General features: G+C 28.1%; 1 long non-coding RNA gene across 2 annotated transcripts; it reads left to right on the top strand.

Annotated features, from left to right (window-relative positions):
- Positions 1 to 2,466: 2,466 nt before the first annotated feature.
- On the top strand, positions 2,467 to 3,629 carry LOC136087769 (uncharacterized). Of its 2 annotated transcripts, none has more exons than XR_010642053.1 (3): positions 2,467 to 2,623; positions 2,916 to 3,071; positions 3,433 to 3,629. It is a non-coding gene; the product is annotated as an uncharacterized LOC136087769 (long non-coding RNA). The 2 variants fall into 2 exon arrangements; XR_010642052.1 differs by having other exon boundaries at positions 2,467 to 2,778.
- Positions 3,630 to 7,497: the final 3,868 nt, after the last annotated feature.

Here is a 7,497-nt window from a genome sequence, read left to right as displayed (position 1 = left end):
AAGGAAAGACCGAGATATGCGTTGAGTGTTCTTTTCTTTCTATTACTGATCTTGAATACGGAACATCTGAAGGAGTTTTCAATAAAATTAGTTAATAAGTTTAAAGGGTATCATCAGCAGTGGAATCATGAACGAATACCGCTTTATATAGCATCATTCATAGAAGTTTAATCGCCAGCAAAGTTGTTATCTTTATCTTTTCAAAGTAACGAAATTAATTCCGTAGCATCATCTGGATTTATTGAACAAACTAAAAAACAGTTAAGTCGCTTGAAGAAAAAAAGAATTTAATGATTTACCAACAGTCAAACGTTTCCTGGAAAACACTGGAAAGTATTCATTCCATCATGTTGAGCTTCATGACTTTACAAACGCACTAACTTTAGTTAAGAATTCTTAATTAATGATTGTAGCGTTAATTGCCGAATCCATAGAAGAGCGTTTGGAAACATAAAATACAGTTCCTGATATGTATGGAATGGTAATCCTAAACACTGGTGGCTGGTTTCAAAATAACACCAATAATTCATTTGCTGATGATAACATCAAAAAATTGTATGACTTTTATAATATGCCGTTACGTTATGCTGGCTTCACTGGGAGTGTAAATAATATGTTTGATGCTTGGCATAACTTAGTTGATTACACTGTCAAATATTTGGCACCAGATAAAACTGAGTACCGTAAAGTATGGTATCAAATTTTTTCGAGTTCTATGAAAAAAGATTGGAGTCCAGTTCTACTTCTTGTTGAATTGCTGTTCGTATTGCCTGTTTCGAATGGAAAGGTTGAGCGCCTTTTTTCTCTTATGAATAGAATTAAAACTGTAACAAGAAATCGCTTAACTGAAAAACGGCTCAATAATTTAATTCGGGTGTGCACTGATGAAACAATTAGTGAAGAACTTGATGTGAATCCTGCCATTGAATTATGGGCCGAAGATACGTTGCGAAGGCCTACAAAAGAAAGTCGAAAAATTTATTCAAAAAAAGAAAAAAAAACAACAACTACAAAAACATAATTGATTTAGAATCGCCATCAGACAATTCTTTAGATTTAAATTTGTCTTTCGATGAAACTTTGGATAATAAATCAGATGAAACGTATCTTTAAAAAAACATTTTTAAGTTATATAAAACTTTGTTTTTTGTAACTTAGGCATTTATTATAGTAGTATTACATAAAACGATACTTGATTCAGTTTAAATTTTTTTGATATAACATAAAAATGTGTATTTTTTATTATTTTAAAAAATAGAATACAAATAAAAAAGGAATACGAGTTCGTTCATTTTAAAGTATCAAGTTATTGTTTTATTTACAAAGTTTCGTCATGCAGAATAATTGCTACGATAAAAACTTAAAACAAAAAAAAATTTAAATTTTGACCGCCCAAAAAAAACAACTGACCGTCAATTTTATGTATTAGCCGGTCAGTTTGACCGCTCGCCTTTCATTTCTTATTTTCCACGCTGTATATATATATATACACATCTATATAGGTATATATGTAATATATATATATATTTTAACGAATACATTTATAATTGTTGTAATAAATATATATATATATATATATATATATACACATAGGTATATATGTATATTATATAGTATATATTATTATGTAGGTATAATATATACTATAATATATATGTATATATATATATATATATATATATATATATATATATATATATATATATATATAGATACAGATATATATATATATATATATATATATATATATATATATATATATATATATATATATATGTATATATACATATATATATATATATATATATATATATATATATATATATATATATATATATATATATATATATATATATATATATATATATATATATATAAATATATATATATATATATTTATATAGTATATATTACTGTTACCCGCAGTATCAGGAATTTGCTAAATGCTAATATTTATATTTATTATTTGCTATTTATATTTTTTATATAATATTATTTGCCAAATAATATTATATATATATAGCAAATAATATTATAACTATTAGCATTTAGCTAATTCCTGATACTGCGGGTAAAAGTAATATATACTATATAGCTCTAGTTTATGTATTGAGCACTCTTTAAAATATACATAATTATACATGATAATATAAAGATACTATCTTTAATATTTACATATATAGACTTATATATATATATATATATATATATATATATATATATATATATATATATATATATATATATTTATATATATATATGCGTATATATATATATGTATATATATATATATATATATATATATATATATATATATATATATATATATATATATATATGTATATATATATATATATATATATATATATATATATATATATATATATATATATATATATATATATATATGTATGTATATATATATATATATATCGTCGCTGCAAAACAAGACTCAATCAAAGTTTTTAACGTTTGTTATATTTACTTTTAGTTAGTAATGTGAGTGAACAACAGAATAGCAATTTGCCTATGCGAAGAATGTCACCTGGTTTATCAACATTATATATGTCTCGAATAATATAATATGTCTCGACGTAATTAATAATAATTAATATGTCTCGACGTAAATAATTTATTTTTTGCTTTTAAATTTTAAATGTTACATATTTTTTAGTAGTCATTATTACACTGTAGAGTATAAAAAAAGCCTCCAAAAAATACTAGATCCAGGGCTATAAAAGCATTAATCCACCGCTGCGCTCCTCAGATGTTGCTGTGGTAATAACTGACAATATATTTTTGCCATTGCATACCATTTTTATAACATCTTTAGCAGGTTTTACTTGAAAGAGCTTCAGTGTACTTTTAATAAAATATTTTATCTGATCTTATGGGTTTATTTTTAAACTTTTCAGATTATTTATCTTGTTTTGATTGATGGACGAGTTGTTGAAGAAACAGTGAGCAACATTTTCTATTAATTGATGGCTACAGAAGTGGATCAACAAAGTAAACAGTGAAGGTCGAGGAGGACAAAGCAAGGGATGAAAAACATGAATCTATTGTTTATGGTTAGTGATCAATAAATATTAAACATGATAATAGTTATGTTGTATAGGGCCATTCAGTTATAACATAAAACAATTTACTTATACACATGTAAGTTTTAACTTATACTTAAGTTATAACTGAATGTAACCCTATTTAAGGTTTTAACTTTTAGGAAACCCAAGTTGGCTTTACGAAAAATAGATAAAGTTTGGTTTAAATGTAAATAGAATGTAATTGGTTTCATTTGTTGTCTTTTTAATGATTGCCCAACAAATTTCTTTTAAACTGTAGTTAATCTATTTTTTAGGGCTACTAAAGTTTTTGAAATGTTTTAACACAAAGTTATTTAATAATATTTAAATGTATTTTTTTTACGACAAGGTGCAAAAGATGTTTCAAAAGCGGAAGTAAACGATCAAATGAAGTCGTGGGTTCGTAAATTGTACGACCGAAAAAAGTCAGATGGTGCGAGGATTGATTATGCATGCCACTCGGAACTTTGGGACAAAGGCAGTGATGCAAATGGCGAAGATAATGTCTAGATTATTGTATAACAGTTTTAATATTATCTGATATACATTTCATTTTATTGAATATGTTTTGTTTTTTACCTTGAAAATAAATTTAGCTTGAATGAAATAACAAACACAATTCAGTTTGCATTTGATTAAAACAATTTAAATAGCTTTAATCATACGTCGATTGCAATTGCAATCTTTTTAATACATTAAAAATAAACAAATTTAAGAAATTTTATGTTAACAATGACCTAACTAACTGCGTGCTAGTTACAAGTAGCGTTTATAATTCACTGAACCTAATAAAAATATATCGTCGGATAAATGCTGGCTAAACTGCATTGGGCCAATGTAATCGGGCCAATGTATGCCCGGCGGCCATCAAGGAATCGGCCCAACGCTGGATGCCAACGTTGGGCCAACGTTACAAGAAGCATTGGGCCAACGTTGGCCCAACGCTGGTGTGTTAGCTGGGTATGCTGAGTATATATATATATATATATATATATATATATATATATACATTTATATAAATATATACAGTATGCGACAAAATTATTCATACTCCATCATAAAATATGTTGTAGCAATAAAACAAAAACCAAATTGATTAAAATAATTTTAATTGAAATTTAAAAAATGTTTGTTGTAGCAAATATTAACAATATCAACTATAATATTTGAAAAATTAAATCTTGTTTTTAAAATAAGTGAAAATTATTTAAAAACTGAGATGTTAGGAAGCGTCGAAAGTATTCATATCTCTCAAAGTTTTATTTAGGATATTCGAATTTTTTGTTTTATTTGTTAATTAATATTTAGCATGAAGTCCTTGGGCATCGATAACTGCTTGCAAGCGACGAGGAATACTATCAACTAAATTTTGTAAATAGTTTAAAGGAATATTATGCCAAGCTGCCTCCAACGCTAAAAAGAAGTTTTGTTTGTTGATATTGTGCTCATCCCTATTAACTTTGCCATCCAAATAATGCCACAAATTTTTAATTGGATTGATATTTGGACTTTGCGCAGGCCAATCCAACAATTCTATTTCATTTTCTTCGAAATCTATTTTGGCAATTTTACTGGTATGTTTTGGATCATTGTCTTGTTGGAAGGCAAATTGATCCGAAAATCCTAATTTATTGACGGAGGGCATAAGGTTGTTTCGCAAAATATTTACATATTCAGCTCCTGTTAATTTTTCTTCATTTTAAACTAAGTTACCAACTCCGTTATAACTAAAACAGCCCCAAACAAGCACATCACCACCTCTGTCCAGTGGGGCGGGGGGAGGCAGTCCGCCCCAGGCCCCGTCTGGAAGTAGGCCCTTAAATGTTAATAAAATTTTTTTTTTTTTACTTCAGCCGGATTTTTTAATAGTCAACATTTTTGTTCTGTAATCATAATTGTTTACAACAAAAATGAACCTGAAACATGATCGTATCTGCTTGCCAAGATAATAAACATCCACAGCAAACAAACCAAGATGTTAGAAATTAAAATGACATCTTGGCCAATAACAACCACCGTGACTGTTTTGGAGGTCCTCCGCGAAGCTTCCTCCCCCACACCCGAATGTACTAATAAATAGATTCGCCCGCCCTACCTACGAATCTATGGTTCATGATGGTTCAGGCAGACTGACGGATGTTTATGTTGTTTCGTTAATGTGATTAATATACTCTATCATTCAGTACCTCAATAATTCGAGAGCAAATCACGTCTTCAGTTCGTCATCACCAAGTTACATGGTAAGTTATAATTTTATTCCTGCATATAGACCTAACAAGGCTGCGTGATAAGATTTTAGTTATCAGGTTATAATTTTATATCACACGTCGTTTTATGTTGAAGCCACATAAGGGGCCTGTCCTTAAATATAATAATTAAAGCAAATATAATAATTATAATAAATATAATAAATATAATAGATATAATAAATATAATTGATATAATAAAAATAATAATTATAATAAATATAATAATTATAATAAAATATAATAATTATAATAAATATAATTATCATAATAAATATAATTAATATAACAAATATAATGAGTATAATGAATATAATAAATATAATAAATATAATAAGTATAATTAATATAAATAATAAATTAATATAATTAATATAGTTTATATAATAAATACAATAAACATATAGTTTACATAATAAATACAATAAACTATTATTATAGTTGTAAATATAATAAATATAATATATATAATAAACAATATATTAAATATAATATACGTCAAAACAGAAAACACACAACTAACTAAATTAGAGGCACATTAATATACAATGAGAACATCTAAACTCCCCTTGGAACAGCTGCTCTGAAAATACTCGTTAAAGCATTAGCAATAATAGGCAATCAAACAATTCCCTTAAGAAAATTCTAGAATAAACAACTCCCGTGGAGACAGCCAATCTCTGCCAACCTGTCTCTAAAGTAAAACCACGAATGATAACAAAAAATAATTCCAATGAAAAACGTTTTTAAACACACCTTAAGAGTTACCTAACTTTATTTGTGGAGACATGCGAAGCTCTGATGCGTAAATAGAACAATAGGCCATTGAAAACCTTCAACGATAGAACAATGGAATTTTAAAACCAGAAATTTTACATTTTCATGCGTGCACATTTCACTTTAAATAGATATCTACTAACAAGCGAAGTGAATCATTAGTTATACTGTTACTTATACTGAAATTTTTCTAAGAAAATAGTCGAAAAATGTAATTCAAAACTTGACAGTTTTATCTTACAGTGTTTATTTATTAGGTTTGGTTCGTTTTCAAACCCATAACGCGAAGGTTTGTTTTATTTTCTAAATACTTTATTGTCTAAAATAGAACAATTATTTTCAAGAGTCAAGAGACCTGTTGATAACATGAAACGAAACTATCCCAGTGGTTGGGAAAAGAAGAAAAAACAAAAAGCCAAAGAACAAGAACTACAACGGTTGTCAAAAAGCTGGTTTTACAAGAAGCTTCCAAGTGGAGAACAGATTTTGAGGAAATGGATGGTCTATTTTCATGAAAAAAAATCATTGTTTTGCTTTTGTTGCAAGTTGTTTGATAAGAACGATAATCCAACGACTAAATCAAGTTTCATCACAGGATTCAATAGTTGGTGGAAATTGAATCCTAAAGTATCAGATCACGAAAACTCTGAATTGCATATTAACAATTTAGAAAAATGGAAAACACTTGAAGCAAGGCTTCTCCAAAACAAAACCATCGACGCTGCTCACCAAGACGTAATGGAAAGAGAGAAGAAGAAATGGAGAGATATTTTGCATCGTCTCTTAGATAAAACACTTTTTTTGGCAAAGCAGATTTTCCTTTTCGAGGCCACAAGGAAAACTTTGCTTCTGAAAACCGTGGTAATTTCTTGGAACTTGTCTGCCTCCTTTCAAACTATGACCCTGTTTTAAAGGAGCACAGCATACGGCTTCAGCAATCTTTGGAATCAGGATTGATTCCAGTTTCTTATTTATCGCCTGCAGTGAAAAAATGAGCTTATATGTCTTTTAGGCGATGCTGTAAAACAAGAATTAATCTGTGAAAGCTAAATTCTATGGCATATTGTTTGACAGCACGCCAGATATATCCCACACTGAACAAATGAGTCAGGTCATAAGGTATGTGAAAATTGACAACAGGAACGTGGAAGTGAAAGAATCATTTCTAGATTTTTTTCCTCTAAGTGGGAAAAAGGCAGACTCCATAACACAGGAAATTGTTTCTTGAAAAATCTCTTAAAAAGGACGGCTTGGATTTAAAGCTTTGTTGAAGCCAAGGATACGATAATGCCACGACAATGCCTGGCATTCATACAGGAGAACAAACCAGAATTAAAGAGTTTAATCCAAAAGCAATATTTGTGCCTTGTGCTAACCATTCGCTTATTTTA

The sequence above is a fragment of the Hydra vulgaris genome, chromosome 12 (genome assembly GCF_038396675.1).
Source record: "Hydra vulgaris chromosome 12, alternate assembly HydraT2T_AEP".
Taxonomy (NCBI): domain Eukaryota; kingdom Metazoa; phylum Cnidaria; class Hydrozoa; order Anthoathecata; family Hydridae; genus Hydra; species Hydra vulgaris.
Note: the sequence above shows the minus strand (reverse complement) of the source record. Positions and strands in the feature narration are given on the sequence as shown.